Source organism: Taudactylus pleione, unplaced genomic scaffold (assembly GCF_031769625.1).
Source record: "Taudactylus pleione unplaced genomic scaffold, aTauple2 ptg000462l, whole genome shotgun sequence".
Lineage (NCBI taxonomy): Eukaryota > Metazoa > Chordata > Amphibia > Anura > Myobatrachidae > Taudactylus > Taudactylus pleione.
Genome location: NW_028284864.1, coordinates 392733 through 410473, shown reverse-complemented (window position 1 = coordinate 410473; position 17741 = coordinate 392733).

Genomic DNA, 17741 nt, shown 5'->3' with positions numbered 1-17741 from the left:
GATGCAAGCGGCCGCCCTGTTTCAGAGTGAAAGTGTGCATCCTACGACCGCCTCTGAATTAGGCCCTATAACTGAATACTTAACTTTGAGGATTGAAGTTCGGGTTAATGGCCCCTATAGTATTTCTTATTCTAATATTGCAAAAAGTTATGTTAAATACTAACATACAAAAAAAACACAAGGTGAAAATATTTTTATTTTCAGTTTTTAAAAACATCAAGAAACAAATTACAAGAATAGATTTAAACCTGCCATGATACGGCACCTTCTGCATTAAAATAATTCATGTATTTCTCTCTGACCTCTTTTGCCCGGGCAGAGGCCGCAGAGGGAAATCTTGGGGGATTTAGAGATGTTAGGACAATATTTTCCTCAGTATGGTCAATATTTTCAGGCAATGAGTTTGTGGCAGGCGGTTGCCCCATTTTTTTGGCTCGTAGAAAATTATGTAGGGCACAACATGCCACTCGATTTTGTCAAGCCTGAAATTTATACTAGTATGGAAAATGCGAAACCTATTCGCCATTATGCCAAAGGCATTCTCAACAGTGCGCCTTGCACGCGATAGTCTGTAGTTGAAAATTCTCTTTTCAGTTGTTAATCCCCTTTGTGGAAATGGCCTCATTAAATTTTCATTAAGGCCAAATGCCTCATCGGCAACGAATACAAAATTCAAACCATATTTGGTTTGCGACCCCGAAGGTATGTTTAACTGATTGTTCATTAGTCTCTCAAAAAAGACGGTCTCTCGGAAAGAGCCACCATCGGAAGACCTTCCATTTTTTCCAACGTCAACAAATAAGAATTGATAATTGGCATTCACGACCGCCATCATAACCATACTGAAGAATCCTTTGTATTTAAAGTGCAAAGATCCAGTGTTTGCTGGTTGTGTTATCCGGATGTGTTTCCCGTCTATGGCGCCGCCACAATTTGGGAAGTTCCACCGGGTCTCAAAATCATTGGCAATAGCTTGCCATTCCTCGACAGTCGAAGGGAACTAGAAAAAGAAATAAAAAAATCTTAACATATTTTAAACATTACATTAAAACATTTACAGGGGTATTCTTTTTGGAGCGAAAAGTTCTCTTATGTTAAAATTTTGAATCGAAGACATCTTTTTTGCTAGTTTTGCTTTTACACCGTATTCAATTCCATAGATTTTTCAACGGTTCGAAAAGTATTTGCAAAAAAATAGGGATAAATTTTCACCATTGAATATGTGATGAAAAACATTGCACAATTTGGGTTAAGGGGTGCAGGCTTAAAAAAATTAGCCTGCACCCTTTTGAATGACCCCTTGAAACGATCTGTGTCAAAAAGAATTAAAAAGAAATAGGGATACCACAAAAAAATCAGTTAAAATTTGAGGGGGCATAAATAAAACATTTTGGGGACATAGTTAAAAAATTCAAAAATTGATTGTGGGGGGGTTCCTAAGTTTTTTTTCATTGCAGGTGCTTGTGTCAGGTTTTTTTTTACTAAATTTTTTAAAAGTAGATTACTAATTTTTATAATGTACTCAACTTTATTTTCAAGTACCCCTAATTTGATTAGCATAGTAGTTTTGCTCTAAAAAGAATTCTAAATGCTCTTCTGCATGACCTTAGTAAAAGCTGCATTTCTGCACCTGCCGTGGCTATTAGAAACCACAACTTCCTTCAGTAGTTTAAATTGGGGGTACCCATAGTGATCCCCTTTGTCTACACGTCTTGACGGGGGTCCCTAGAATATTTACCTAAAATTCCCTTTTTTTTAACCTGTAAAATTAAAACTTGAAATATGTTAATAAAAAAATGACATAAGGTCCCCCCCAAAAGCCAAACCAGCCCCAAGCTTGCCAGCCAGTGGTGGTTTCTAAAAATATGGGGAACTAAATGTGTAGGGTTCCACCATATTTTAGAAACAAACACCAGGCTGCAGGGACTAGTGCTGATTTTAAATATAAGGGTCAAAAAAGACGTGGGGTACCCCCTATATTTAAGACCAGCACCAGACCCAACCGACCGGGGTGTAATGCCACAGCCCGGAGACCCAATCACCGGGGCTCCAGGTCCAAAAGCATTAAACTCCAAGTCTGTCAGCGCAAGCCGGTGATCTCGGGGGAGTCGGATACCCCCCAAAAAAGGGTCCCCCCTCTCCCGAGCACCACAGGCTTACGCTGAAGCCTAGGGCTCATCCCCATACCTCTGGAGAGGTAGGTATGGGGGTAATAGGGGGGCCAAAATAATGTCACACTGGGCTTTACAGTGGAACTACAAGTGCCAGCATGCCTGCCATTTTACACTTGTGGAACTACAAGTGAAAGCAGACATGCGGCACATGTAATTTCACTGTGAAATAAATAGTTAAAAAAAACAAAACGCACACACCGTGTCAAGTAAAATTTTATTACACACACCTACCCATTCACACATACTTTACCTATACCAGATGTTCGGTCCCCTTGTCCACGTAGGATTTCCCAAAACCATGGCCCTGCAAGAAAGATTTCATACTCACCTACATCCAGCACTGGTCTCCGCAGTAATCCTTGTTTTTAAAAAAAAAAAAAAAAAAGTCCTTACACGATCCACGGAACACAGCTATCTGTATGTGTGTTGCCACACATACAGATAGCTCCCGAATGGCAGATACCGTCACTAAACAGGGCATTGCAGTCCCGTGAGCCAATCACCGGCAGCGCTGACTGTAGAGCGCCCGCTGATTGGCTCCGGCAACTGACAGTTCCCACGTGGTGTGACTCGGCCAGGACCCTGAGAGGGGGGACCCTTTTTTGGGGGGTCCCCGACTCCCCCAAGATCTGACCGACTTGGGGTTTAATGCTTTTGGACCTGGAGCCCCAGTGATTGGGTCTCCGGGCTGTGGCATTACACCCCGGTTGGTTGGGTCTGGTGCTGGTCTTAAAAATAGGGGGTACCCCATGTCTTTTTTGACCCCTATATTTAAAATCAGCACTAGTCCCTGCAGCCTGGTGTTTGTTTCTAAAATATGGTGGAACCCTACACATTTAGTTCCCCATATTTTTAGAAACCACCACTGGCTGGCAAGCCTGGGGCTGGTTTGGCTTATGTCATTTTTTTATTAACATATTTCAAGTTTTAATTTTCAGGTTAAAAAAAAAGGGAATTTTAGGTAAATATTCTAGGGACCCCCGTCAAGACGTGTAGACAAAGGGGATCACTATGGGTACCCCCAATTTAAACTACTGAAGGAAGTTGTGGTTTCTAATAGCCACGGCAGGTGCAGAAATGCAGCTTTTACTAAGGTCATGCAGAAGAGCATTTAGAATTCTTTTTAGAGCAAAACTACTATGCTAATCAAATTAGGGGTACCTGAAAATGGAGTTGAGTACATTATAACTCAGTAGTAATCTACTTTTAAAAAATTTAGTAAAAAAAAACCTGACACAAGCACCTGCAATGAAAAAAAAAAACCTGAGACAAACATAGGAACCCCCCCACAATAAATTTTGCAATTTTTGTAACTTTGTCCCCCAAAATGTTTTATTGTTGTACCCAAATTCAAAATTAATTATTGGGGAGCCCTTAAGTTTTTTGGAAAAAATTATGAAACAAATTACCTTTGGGGGACTGTCTGAAAGCTGCACAGGGGTTCCAGCACCATTGCACCCCTTAACCCCAATTCTGCACTTTTATCTGCCTGCCATTCATAGGCGATACTTTACCGCCTATTACATTGCATTGACTTTCCGCCTAGGCGGAAAGTATTTCATATTGAATACTAAACCAGGCGATAATGACGTCATTAACGGTAAATTACAGTGAATCCAGACTTAACGCCTCAAAAGCAAATGCAAATACAACCCATGGTAGGGTGCAGCAGCAGCAAAGACAGAGGATGGTTAATCAGCTATTTATATACATTGGAAATAAATATAGTAGGGAGCAGCAGCAGTACAGACAGAGGAAGGATAATCAGCTATATATACACATTTGGAAGGAGATATAGTAGGGAGCAGCAGCAGCAAAGACAATTTGGATTAAGCTATTTAAAAAACATTTGGGAGAAGATATAGTAGGGAGCAGTAGCAGGGATATACGACTGGCATGCACCTATTTAAACACATTTTAGAAGACATACGGTATAGAAAGAAGTAACAGATTTAGGAGATTTGTGACAGTTTTATTAAAAATTTAATACCTTAAAGTACTCCGGCTTGAGGACGTAAAATATGGCTTTGCAGGTCTCCGGAATAATAAGACCCAAAGCCTGCGGTGAGATGAGTGTCCCAAATTTCAGGTCGGCCAAAGATCTCCCTGTAGCCAGGAAACGCAGTGTCGCAATGAGCCTCTCCTCTGCAGGAATGGCTCTACGCAACCTGGTGTCCTGCCTTTGTATGTACGGAGTCACCAAGGCCAGCAATTCTTGAAATGTAGAGTCATCCATTCGCAAGAAGTTCCGGAAGTCATCCGGGTTGTTCTCGCGAATCTGCATGAGCAGTGGCATATGAGAGAATCCCTCTGCTGCAACCACTCCTTCGTCCAGCATGAACGAAGCCTTCTCCTCTTCTCAATCCTCTCCCGGTCACTTACCACCACTCCAGCATAAGCAACCATCAATCGATAACAGTACATATCCATCACGACAGATAGTACAGACAGTTTGTTTAAAGCCAAAGCAATAACAAACCACAGCAATTAGCTAAGCAACAGCGTTCAGCAAGGAATACACCAAACCAAACTAGCCACAGAGCATAAATGCAGTGATTTAAAATGGCCGACACAATTTTATCACCTCATGTAAGCCCTGCCCACATTTTTTTACATTAAAAATAATAAAGCCTCATAAATACAACCACTCTGCTATTAAAGGCACCATAATATTTATTAATCTGAACGATATCGTTGATCGTTTGTAAAATCGTTTGAAAATCGTTTGCATAAAGTTGTTGAACGATCAAGGATTGATCTTGAAAAGATCATCAAAATCGTTCAGCGATATCGTTCAGGCTGAAAATCGTTCAGTGTGTACCCACCATTAGTTTCGTGCAACTGGGCTTAACCAGTTTTATTAAGGAAAACAGAAATAAAAAACATCAATATAAATTCTTGCCATTTGGCGCTAATTATACAAAAGATTCCTAACTCACTAGAAAAAAACAACAACACAATAAGTTTTACAGGCACACCTCACTGGTTTTCAAAGCAGCAGGTATTTCTCTCATAGAGTCGGCATAGTCTCCCCTTTCCCCAGGCAGTGTGAGACTAATGATCAGGCTGACAGCCTTTTTAACACATACCTACAGCTGAAGGCACTGATTAGCCTTCTGTGAGGCTAACAGCCCAAAGACCTGAACTGGGCCTAATGGATGGAAAACCTGCCCTCTCTTCTCACATCCAGCCCCAGGACCCTAATCTGGTTCTTACCAAAAGCCCAACAGCTCAGCAGAACCAACAATACTCTTGGCGTTTTAAAACACATATGTAAGAAATCTGGGGCAAATATACCTGCCTTCCATCACTATACCATTGATTATGTCACATAGCACAGATTTTTACTTAAGAGAACAGCCACAACTTTCTTTTTCTTGGTATAGGAGGCAGAGATATATTCCTGTATCCATAAACCCTTATTTGTTGATGTGGGGCCTTCAACCAGTGAGTTTCTTAAAAAAAAAAAAAACTATTTGGGTGAAAATGTTTATTATGGGCCACTATTCTTCGTCTTTTCGTAGTTGAATTTAATCCGGCAAAATTCCAGGATATAAATCAGCTTGTAAATTAGCTTGTTTTATTTCATTTGATGTACCAGTCTTGTAGGTAACAAAGAAAAATAGAAACCAAAGCGATTGTATAACAACCACCCATGGTCTCAATAAAAGAGAAGAGGAGGGAACGGGAAGGAAAAAGGGGGAGAAGGGATGAAACAAGTAAACATAATAAAAGATATACTAGCAAACTCGAAAAAGAAAATAAAACAAAACTTAGTAACACAATTGTGTTTCAATAAAAGCCATGAATTAACATCATTATCAAGTAAGCTAAGCCTCAGTAATAAAGAGAAAAAAACCTAGAGTATATAGTCCAAAGGTTCATCCATTGCTGGATTAGTTGCTAGCGGGCGATTCAATAAGAATCTGAAAATGGTTTCTGGCCAGGAGTGTGTCTACAAACATCCATAGGTTTACCATTAAATATTACTCTTAATTTTACGGGTAAAGAAGTGCAAATTTAATGGTATTTTCAAACATATTTTTAAATAGGAGTAAATTATTTCCTTTTCTGAGTGATAGGAACTGAAAAATTATGAAATATAAAAACTCTAAAATCCCAAATCATGGGACTGCAAGCAAAAATTTGCTAATCCAGGGCAGTTTTCAATAAATATAACTTTTATTTTATATGATAAAAATTCAACGATATTTACTTTACTAATGGGATGGGTTAGTTTGTAGTGTTAAACCCAAATCATTGAAATGGGGCTTTGTGTGACTGAGATAAAGATTAATGTAATTTTCAACAGCGAGACGGGACATGTACTTATTTTTTAGTAAAGTCAATGCTGATGATAGTAGGTTGCAAATCATGTTTTGGAAGATCATTGTCATTCAAAAAATTATTCAACATAGACAATGCTTCAACTTTCTACATGAGTATACCAAGAAGACAGCTTCTTGATCCAACTTTCAATCTTGTCAGTGGATGAAAAAATGTCAGTTCTTGTACTTTAGAGGGAGGTATTTAGTGCATTTAACCATTCAAAAATGTCTGCTAGGTAAGCCACTTGGCATCAAAAAATTTTTCAGCCGGCAGGGAATCTGTCAGAAAAAAAAAAAAAAAGTACTTCCTCCCTAAGCTCAAACAAATGGTTGAACACCTTTCCCCGTGACAACCAGTGGTAAAGTAACTGATGGTGCTCAGGTCCCATCTCCTCACACAAAAACTCAAACAGTCATGTACTTGTTGAACTACTCTTCGTAAGTTGACTGAGCAAACGGCTTTATCAAGAACTAGTTTTAGAACAGGTTTCATTTTCTCTTTGCAACTAGGACTTGCCTAAGCATAATATAGTGAATCCAGACTGCTTGCAGTGCAACAGCCTGGACTCTTGTCACTAGCCCACTGTTCTTTCCAGTCATTGCCAGAGTATCGTCACTGCAAATTCATACACAGAGCAGCCATTCCAAACCAGAATAAGTGACAAAAGCATCCAAAAGTGCCAAAAGCTGTTCCTCAGTAGCACCTTATGGTAATGGTTGGCAGAATAGGAATTCCTCATGTAGTTTTCCATCATTCTCCAATTTTATGCAAGTCAGCATCTGAGCCCCTGACACATCTGTTGTTTCATCAATCTAATAGCAAAAAAAGCACTTTGATTAATCTCGGTGATTACTTGCTCTGTCATGTTTCTTGTTAGACAGGGGAATCAAATCAAGTTGAGTAGCAGCCCTTTGCCCAAGGATCCATTTCTTTGGCACAAGGTAGAAAAAAGCTTTCTCTGATGTAGTGTGATTTACCTGCTATGGCTATCCAGTAGGACACAAATGAGGCCAGAACTCTCTCATTAACTAACTGCTGTTTTTAGTAGGGTTTTCTGGCCCCGTAGTTTCCATCAATTTCTGTTTAAATTAATCAAGTGGTTTGGTTTGAAGAGAACTGTGTTTTGTCTGTAGGTACCTGAACATTTTGAACGGTTTTAAGCTAATTTAGCAAGAACTTCACCACACACTGTAGGTGTGGTACTTCCTCCGAACCAGCCCACGTAGAACCGTATTTCAAATATTTTGGATCATATTTCCGGTGTCCTGCCCTTTTATTTCAACTCGAATCTTCGATGGCAGCATATCCTTGCTGCAATTGGCAACCGACTCTGCATCATTGCTCTACTTTCAGCCACTTCTTTGAAGAAAATGGACAATTTCATTCACTGATGTGCAACTGGCAGAGAGAAAAAAAAATGAATTAATGCATTTTTATACCCATCATCCCACTTGTATTTTTGGCCCATCACCCCACTTACTGTATTTTTTTTGCAAATCATCCCCCTTGTCCATCATCTTCTTTGTATATTTAAATGCTGCATCACCCCCCCCTTCCTTGTCTATCATCTTCTGTAGGAAGATTATGGGGATGGTGATGTGGTATAAAATGCCCATCACGCCACTTATATTTTTATGCACATCTTCCCCTTATTTCACTTACAGTACTTATAACAGTGCCCCTTTGGCTATTTGGTCCCCGCTGGGAGCTGGTTGCGGTGCAGTGTCACAGACCGCATGTACCCATGCCGAACGCATCTCCTTGCAGATCATTAAGAGGCCTCCTCTGAGTCTCAATACACAATGTGGGATGAGGAGCTGGCAGGATATAGCTGGTGGCGGTGAGCCACAGCCCAATACTGAAATAGTCGTGACCCACTTTGTGGTCATGAACCACAGTCTTTTTCATTTTGTTCTGTGTTTTACCCGCTAAACAAGGTTCCTTGTCCCACTTTTTTACAACTTCTAGTATCTGCCAGCTACCAAGGTCTACAAAAGGACCACATGTCACTCATTGTGCAATGATTATTCATTTAAATAAACAATCTGGTCACTAGCAGGCAATTCAACAATTCAATAAAGTTAAACTTCAGTAATGTTTAAAGACATTCTATGGAAACATTTTTTCACATATAGTTAAGAAAAAAGGATAAGGTATTTTAAAACCTTGTTTAAAAAAACATTGCTATCATTATATTTGAAAAGTTTATTTTATTGTGCGGATTAAAAACAATTGTACAATAAATATAATGGTCAAATTAAGTATCACTTTCTCTTTATATGTTTTTAAAATAATCTATTATGTGATTGTTTAATCTTAATAAAATGCCACTATTATTTTTTATAAACTTAATTCTATAAAAAAAATAAAAGACATTAAGAAGAAAAACTATAATTCAAACAGCATTATAACATTTGTGAAAATATTTTTGCATGTTGAAAAGAACAAATACTAATACATTTACATAATTGAAACCAATAAATAATTTATTCATAAATTTGTAAGATAACATTTTTTGGAAACAAAAAAATATTTAAAAATGAAAATAGTCGTGTTCACAAATCCTAAAAAATAAATATACTAAAATATGAAACTGGTTTAATCTCTTTGAGGAAAGATATAATACTTTAATTCAGTTTTAAATTTTATCTTTAAAAAAAGTTAACTATATAACTCCACTTCACGATCTCAAAATTTTTCTAAGTTTCCTGTAAAGAAAATAAACATATTTGGACATTTTTAATTACAAAAATATGGGAAGAGTGATATATAAGAATATGAAGCATAGCTTTTCGCTCTTCTAAAGTGTACAAATTACGCCATCATAGGATTACAAAATGATAAAAGCAAGGAGGTTGAATACTTCCCTGCTCTGTGGCCAGCACCTGGCACTGGCTCTATTTTGATCAGCGTCCTTTGTTTCAGGTCTAACATGACCTGTTTTGAAAGGCTGAGACATGCACGGTGAGAGCCGGACATTAGAGACTTCCAAAATGTCTGGTTTCTTGCTGCTTACTGGAATCGCGGAAGGACAATTTACTGCAGGACACCATGGCTAGACAAGAAAGTCTACATGAATGGCTACAGAACATTATTAGACCCCCTAAGAATTGTATAATATAAAATAGAAAAGCACTCATTTAAACTTTGAGACAAAAAAAATTCTTACATGTAAAGAACTGACAAATCAATTGAGCATGCAATTCTCAGCCATTGGTTGAACCTTCCTCGACCAGTGTACTAAATTCTATAGTATCTAAAGTAATATTTATTTCTACATTTTCTATGCAAATGTTGTGCAAATCGCAGCAAACTACGAAAATGTCACAAACTCTTTGAGCTGAATACTGTAGTGCCCCTCCTGACCAATCAAGACTGCGAAACCTACTCTTTAACATTACATGGGCTCTATTGTAGCGTTCAACCGATTAATTGGAGACATAAGCCAAGGACAATGTCTCCTATGCAAAAAATCTGCATAAATGGATTTAGATAAAATTCAAATGATTACAAATTTTCTCTATAAAATAAGGTTACAAACTTATAACAAACATAACTACTTGCCAACTAACTATGAAGTGATTTATTTTCAGAGTCATTAAACACAGGAATTTCGCAGAATAAAAGTCATGGGTTGAGCCCAGATACATGGCATATACATTCATTATTTTACTTCTGGAATTACACACTACCTGCATATTTAAAGAGTGGAAATATTTTCTGTTTCTACAGATTTCCTCCATCTCTTAACTTGGCCTGAAAGCAATGTGTGTACAATTGATCTATAATATTAGGAAGTTTACTGTATTTGTTAAAAGGTTTTTTTAAGTTCCAACCATTCTGAGTTATTTCTTGGATACTTAATGAATTTAGACGTATGCTTTTAAATGGCTTTTAAGACCTGCCCTAAAATTCGGCTGAAGATAGGTTGTGACATGCCACCAACTACTGCAACAGTAGGCTGAAAATAACCAGAGGCCAGAAAGTGTATTGTGCTTAGAAATCTTGCTAAACCTCCAATTGAATTACATCTTCTTGTTTTAGGTTCAATATCTTCCTTAATTAATTCATATAGTGATATTATGGCATGAGATGACAGTTGATATAGAGAAATTATATTTTCCTCACGTAATCCTTCAATTGATTTTCTGGTACAAAGCACTCTGGTCCTAATTTTACGTCTTGGATAGTGGGTTTAATTTTCTTCATTCTCCCTTACACTCGCTTTTGCTGCCTGCATCCAAGCTCTAACTCTTAAATAGTTCAGAAGGAAATTTATTTAGCTCTATTTAAAAATGTCAAAAATATAAAATGTTTAGTTTAAAAAGATCTTAAAATGGTAGTGTGGCCGGAGGCAGGCCACACGGGGTTAATGGCTGCCACAGCACTGAAAGGGTTAACCCCAGTGCTGTGCCGCCATTTTTAAAAGGACAAAAAGGCGCCAGGCGCCCATTGTAAATGTATACTCTGCGCTACGCGCTGAGTGTTGATAAGTGTGCTTTTAATGTTTTATATGCAGCGGCCAGGACTTGCTGCACTGGGGGAGTGTAGGTAGAGTGTGTCATGGCCGCTGCGGGACAGGGAGAGCCAGATCCCACTGCGACCAGCGCTGAAACAGTTACGGTCCCAGTGAGGACACAGTTTAAAAGCACACTGCACATGGTTTATGATAAACTGTATTAAAATATATATGTATTTCTGTAATGTACTGCAGCTGATCTGCAATGCATTAGTGCATGAAGTAGAGTATATTTAATAGCTTATGCACTATATGGTAAATGTATATTTTGTAGAAAAAATGCACTTATTGAATATATGTCTGTATAAGACATGACCAGCCTCTGTGTCTGCAGATACTAGATGCTGATTGTGATTCCCTTAGCAGGAGGTCTGATGAATAGGGTGACTGGAAGTTCTCTGTGTGAAGGTGTGAATGGTGTCATATAGCCAAACCCTTCATGTACAGAACTTCCTTTGAAAAGACAATTTGTTGTTAAGAACCTTTTGGATGTCACTGAATGTGTTAAGGTTGGAAATGCCAAACTGATTGATGAATGTCATTTACTATTTCCTGGGAAATGTTATATCAACATTTTAGGAGACAGTATAATGTATGATAAATCAGTTTGTGTTGGTGGATTAGGAAGGAGGATATTGAGAGACTCCTTTGAAATGTAATATGTTGTTAATTTATGTTTTCTGAGATAGCCTGATTGGCTGGAAGGAGCACAGGGTGGATTTGCCCCCCTGTGATGTTGTGTGTAAGAATGACATAAAAAGAGGGACTGTGAGCCCTGTATGTGGTACAACCCTGTAACTTCTATGAGGAGAAGACCTGCTGATAAGATTCCTGTATGTGGTACATCTTTGAAAATCCTTTGTGGAGAATTGCTGTTTGATTTCTGTGTGATATTCCCCTTCAGGCGGAAGGGAGGGTCTTCTTTAAGACATTGAGCAAATAAACATTGTTTGCCTTTTACTTCAATTGCCTCAATCTTGCGACCAACAGAATTGCGCAAAAACGCTATTCCGTTCTCCTGCTGTTCTGGGTAAGAGCTCCATGTCTCCAAGTTCAAGCCCTCTGCCAGCTACCGTGCAGACCTGGTCCATTGCGAGGGATCAGGTGGGAACAGCCGACACCAAACAGGAGGTGTGTCCGCAGTTAGTCAAACGCATACGCAGCAGAAGTGGTTCCAGGTTCCGAGGCAGGAGCCTGAGTGTACCTAATAAGCGGTTCCAAACGCCGATGGTAGAGTTTGGTGGTAGCAGCATCGTTAAACGCCCACGGCGCAGTGGGCGGAGTCAGTGACAGGCGGTCACTGACGGTGAGTGGGAGTCCAAAAGCGCTAACCCGTGACCAGGGACGGCCTAGGCGAAAGGCGTCCGGTCACAGGTAGTGCACCCCATATAAGATTTTTTTTAAGTTTAAAAACATAACACAGGAGACTTCCGGTGGGCGGGCCCTGTATATGGCCACGTTTTAGAAGGGCTCCCGAGTACCTGGGTCTTCTACGGACTCCTACAGCAACAAATTGCTGCCCCAGGACTCTTTAATAGTGCTGGTCGCTGTGGTAGCCCTTCGGAGAACTGGATGCAGGTGTTTCTGGTTCTCCGTGTTATCCCCGGAGTCCTGCTCCAACTACTAGGAGATTTTCGGCCTCCCCCGCCATTTTGCTGACACACTGGCGGAGCTCGCGGCAGCTAGCTGATCGCTGCCTACCTGAAACAGGGGTCTCTTACCTGGAACCGGGGGCCCTCCGGAGAGCTGTTTCTACCCGGTGCTGCTGGACGGAGAGTCTGCTGCCCGCGACGAGTCAGGCGGACCACGTGGTGCAGACGCCGGAGGGTGAAGACGCTTGCTTGTGAGCGGGAACTTTCCAGGGAGTTGTCTCTGCCGAGTACTGCTGGAGGAGGTGTCAGCAGTAGGGGGACTGGAGCTGAGAGGTAGAGTCGGTCCCACCTGCAAACCACTATCCGCTCACCGCGACTCGCTGTGGAGGTTTGCCGGCGGACGCATCATTCCCCGGGACCGGAGAACAGGCGCAGCTGACGGCACCCGAACTGCGCACAGAGAACCAAGGGGAGCTATCTTTGCTGACGCTGCTACGAGACGACTGGAGTCGGGAGGATTACATGGTGACGCCGGTGGTGCAATACTATATCTATATGGCCGTTCCTGCTGGCTGAGGTGGAGCTCAGCTGTTTGATATTCAAAACGTGCATCTTGCTGTGGTTACCTGCGACCTTCGTTGGAACAGGTGACTGGTCTCATTGTATCTTGGTCCTGGCTGTGGGTCGAGTGAAGCTGCTGGAAACGAGTGGGGGAGAGAAGATACCGGGGTGGTGAGAGACACTATCCCCTGCCAATTTACTTTTCTTTGTTCTTTTCTTGTTTTCTTCTATTATTTTACTATTTAAGCCCTGAGATCTGGACTTTTTACCGAAGTGAAACAAGCTGAGTCACTAATTTCTATATACAACATTGTGATGGTAATAACTATTATAATCATATTACCTTTCATTGATTAGTTGGCTATATAATCAGTACTGGACATAATATTATAATCTAGGGCTATTTTTTATTTCGCTGCTTTTTGGCGAAAAGTGACGTTGCCATCTAGTCGTGATGATATTCCTTGCTTAAAATATACATCAGAGAGGGGTGCTTCTCAATGTAGTATTGCTTACTCTTTTAACTGATGTTGTCACTGATTTTGTTCTAATGTAAATTAGATTTCTATATATTGGTATCCCTCGAAGATCTGTTTACTAAATGTGATTTTACAGGTTATGCATAAATATTATACTATGACTAGAAAATCTACTAAGGCGAACTCCTCTCAACCAAAAACTACACACTCCATGTCTTCATCATCTCCTTCTTCCCCGAATTCACCAATGACCTCTCCAGATACACCTCATTTAGTCCCTATAGGGGATACACAATCCTCTATTGTGTTAGCTGCTCCTTCAGCAACAGCGGCAGCTCAGGAGATGTTAGTTATCAAACCCATAATGGAACAACAATTTAAGGATTTTCGTGATACTATCACTAACATGGTTTCCCAATTGGATTCACATTCCAAACGTCTAGATGCGGTGGAACAACGCTCTAGCGACGTGGAAGATACTTTAATATCCCTTCAATCTTCCTCTAAATCTCAAGGTGATACTATCAGATCTCTGATCGATAAAATCAATGATCTAGAGAATAGGAATCGCCGTAATATTCTTAGATTTATAGGGATCCCGGAATCTGTTAAAGGTCAGCATTTATTAGAATATTTGCAACACTCATTAACTGTGGCCCTTGGTATTACATCATCAACAATCCCTATGATAATTGAACGGGCACACAGATTGGGTCCTGAGAGATCAACTACAGGGGCACGTCCACGTCCCGTAATTGCTAAATATTTAAATTATAGGGACAAAGAATTGATCCTCCGATCCTATCGTCGCCTGAATTCCCTGACCGTAGATGGTCACTCTATCCTGATCTTTCAAGATTTCTCTGCCAACGTCTCACAAAGACGTAAAGAATTTTCGCCTACTTGTAAAATATTACATGATAACCATGTCCAATTTGCATTGCTATTTCCTGCAAAATTAAAAATCACAAATGAAGGCACTACTCATATATTTGATGATCCTAAACAAGCTCAAAACTATGTCCGCTCAATGTCTATTTTCAATGCTTCCGCCGTTGAGCATGTTACTTGATATATTATAAAGATATAAATTGCACTTTGATATAGAGGGACCAAACATTATATATTGTATGTTTGTTTTTCTATGTTTCTATTATTGGTTGATATGTCAGGAAAGAGGGTGGCAAAATTTTTGGGCTATACTCTCTCTCCTGTTTTTGTATTCTATATACTAATGTTCACTTTTGAAAATTTTGAGGTATGTTATTTGATACATACTTCTCATTTATTGTTTTTGGTGGAAAATGTTGGAAAAGGAAGTGTTTCGGAGCATATGATTAAAAATTTCACACTTATAGAATTGAAAAATCATGTACTTCTTATATCTCTTTGTCTGTTATATGTAGTTGCTGTCCTTCCCACTGGCTGGGATGGGAGGGGAGCGAGATACTAATTATGTTTCTTATTATTAAAACTCTTTTTGAAATTAAATGACAAATTTAAACGAGGAACAATCTGAACCTCTCTCTCAGATTCGAGACAATGTACGAATAGTTTCGTGGAATGTTCGAGGTTTAAACTGTCCTATTAAAAGGAGACAGGTAGCGGCACATCTTAAACGCCTAAATTCTGATGTTATCTTTTTACAAGAGACACACTGGGTAAATTCTGAAAAGGGGACCTTGCGGGGATCTTGGATTGGAGACTGTATATCTTCTTCCTATATCTCTAAAAAAAGAGGAGTGGCTATCTTGTTTAATAAATATTTAGATTACTCTGTTTTGAGCTCAGAAGAGGACCCTGAGGGTAGATATTTGCTCTTAGATGTTACGATAAGGGGGGATCCTTACACCTTACTTAATATCTATGCTCCGAACTCCCCTAACATGGAGTTTTTTCGTAAGATATCTAATTTACTTATGAGGAGACCTACCCCGAACCTGGTGGTGGGAGGAGATTTTAATAGTGTGGCAAATGAGTCGTTAGATAGATCTGGAATTTCTTCTTCACCTTCTATACCTATGTATTCTGGGGGAATTGGATTACTAACTTCGATTCATGGACTATGTGATATATGGAGACTGTTTAATTCTACGGATAAAACTTATTCTTATTCTCGAGTACATGGATCCTTTTCTAGGATCGATTATTTAATGGTGGCAGATCATCTGGTCCCTTCAACAGTATCTCCTGATATCCATAGTATTATGATATCGGATCATGCCCCTGTTTCTTTGAATATCAAAACTAGATCCCCAGGGAGGTCTTTTAAATTTTGGAAATTTCCGTCTTTTTTGATACAATCAGATGATTTCAAACAATTTCTTACAACTAAATGGAACGAATTTGTAGATGACAGCCTAGAACATTGGGAAGACTCACCCTTATTCTGGGAAACTTCTAAAGCAGTGCTGAGAGGCCATATAATAGCCTATATGGCTGGGAAAAAACGGGAAAATCGTACAAAATACAATAATTTACATAAGGCAATGAATGAGGCATATGAGAGTTATGTGACAGACCCATCAGAGGCTAATTTCACACTTTATAATCACCATCGTCGGTTACTAGAGAGTTTCTTGTTGGCTAGTGCACGAACCCAGCATGAATACACTAAGAATAAATTTTATAGATGGGGAAATAGATCGGGCCGTCTTTTGGCAAACATGGCTAAACTACAACACCCCAAACACTCTATAAAGGTGATACGTGACCCCTGTACTCAAATTAGAACCTTTGATACTTCTGAGATAATATCTATATTCCAAAAATATTATGAACAGCTATATACTGCTATTCCTGAATTCCCTGAACTACATGATGACTTACTAGAGGAAGCAAGGCTACCTGTGCTCTCTTCTTCCCAAAGAGAAGAACTAACCCAAGAAATAACTGAGGAAGAGGTTATCACTAATCTTAAAAATAACAAAACACCTGGCCCGGATGGGTTCTCAGGAGAATATTATAAAATGTTACGCCCACAACTAACTCCATTTCTGACACAACTTTTCCAAAAGATACTATCTGGCCATATCCAATACCCGAATTTCAATAAGGCACATACTATTGTTTTACCTAAACCCTCCCGTGATCCAGAATTGGTCACCTCCTATAGACCAATAACACTTCTCAATCAAGATTTTAAAATTTTGACGAAAATAATGGCAAACCGCCTTCAGCTTCTTTTACCTCAAATTCTCACTAATCACCAACTCGGATTTACTCGAGGTAGATTTTCTGTTAAAGGAATTAGAAGAGCTTTGGCAGCTATAATATCGCATTCTGAGGTAGGAGATTCCCCCCCGGCCATGCTTTTAAGTTTGGACGCGGAGAAAGCGTTCGACTCTGTCTCCTGGACTCATCTGTTCAAAATATTTGAGAAGAGAGATTTTGGACTCCCATTCTCCAATTTTGTTGGATTTTTATATGAATCTCCACCAACTACTCTTATTGTTAATGGAGTGAGTGGTTCCCCAATAATTATGACTAGAGGTACCAGACAAGGCTGCCCAATGTCGCCGTTACTCTTTAATATAGCCTTAGATCCGCTATTGCGATTATTACAATCTTGGACTGAGTTTCAAGGAATTAAGATAGGTACCCAAGAACTGAAGCTCCAGGCATTTGCAGATGATCTACTCTTATATATATCAAATCCAGAGATCACCTTACCTAAAATTTTAGACAAAATGGCACTTTATGCTAAAATATCAGGTTTTAAAATTAACCCTGATAAATCAGAGGCATTATATTTGGGCCGCAAAGTGAAACCGGTTTGGGGAGACTCTTACCCTATTATTTGGGCTAAAAGATCCCTAAAATACTTAGGAATTGAATTACCTAGATATATTGAAGTTTTATATGACCTTAATATGAGACCCCTAATTGATAAAGTGATTGGAGAATTATCTAGATGGAAACATCTCTTATTATCTTACCTTGGTAGAATTCATCGGCTGAAGATGATTTCTTTCCCTAAATTATTATTTCCTTTACAAATGTTACCTATTTTATTGACTGTGACAGATGAGAAGTTAATATATAAAAGTTTCAGAACATTTATATGGAAGTCCAGTCGCCCCCGCAT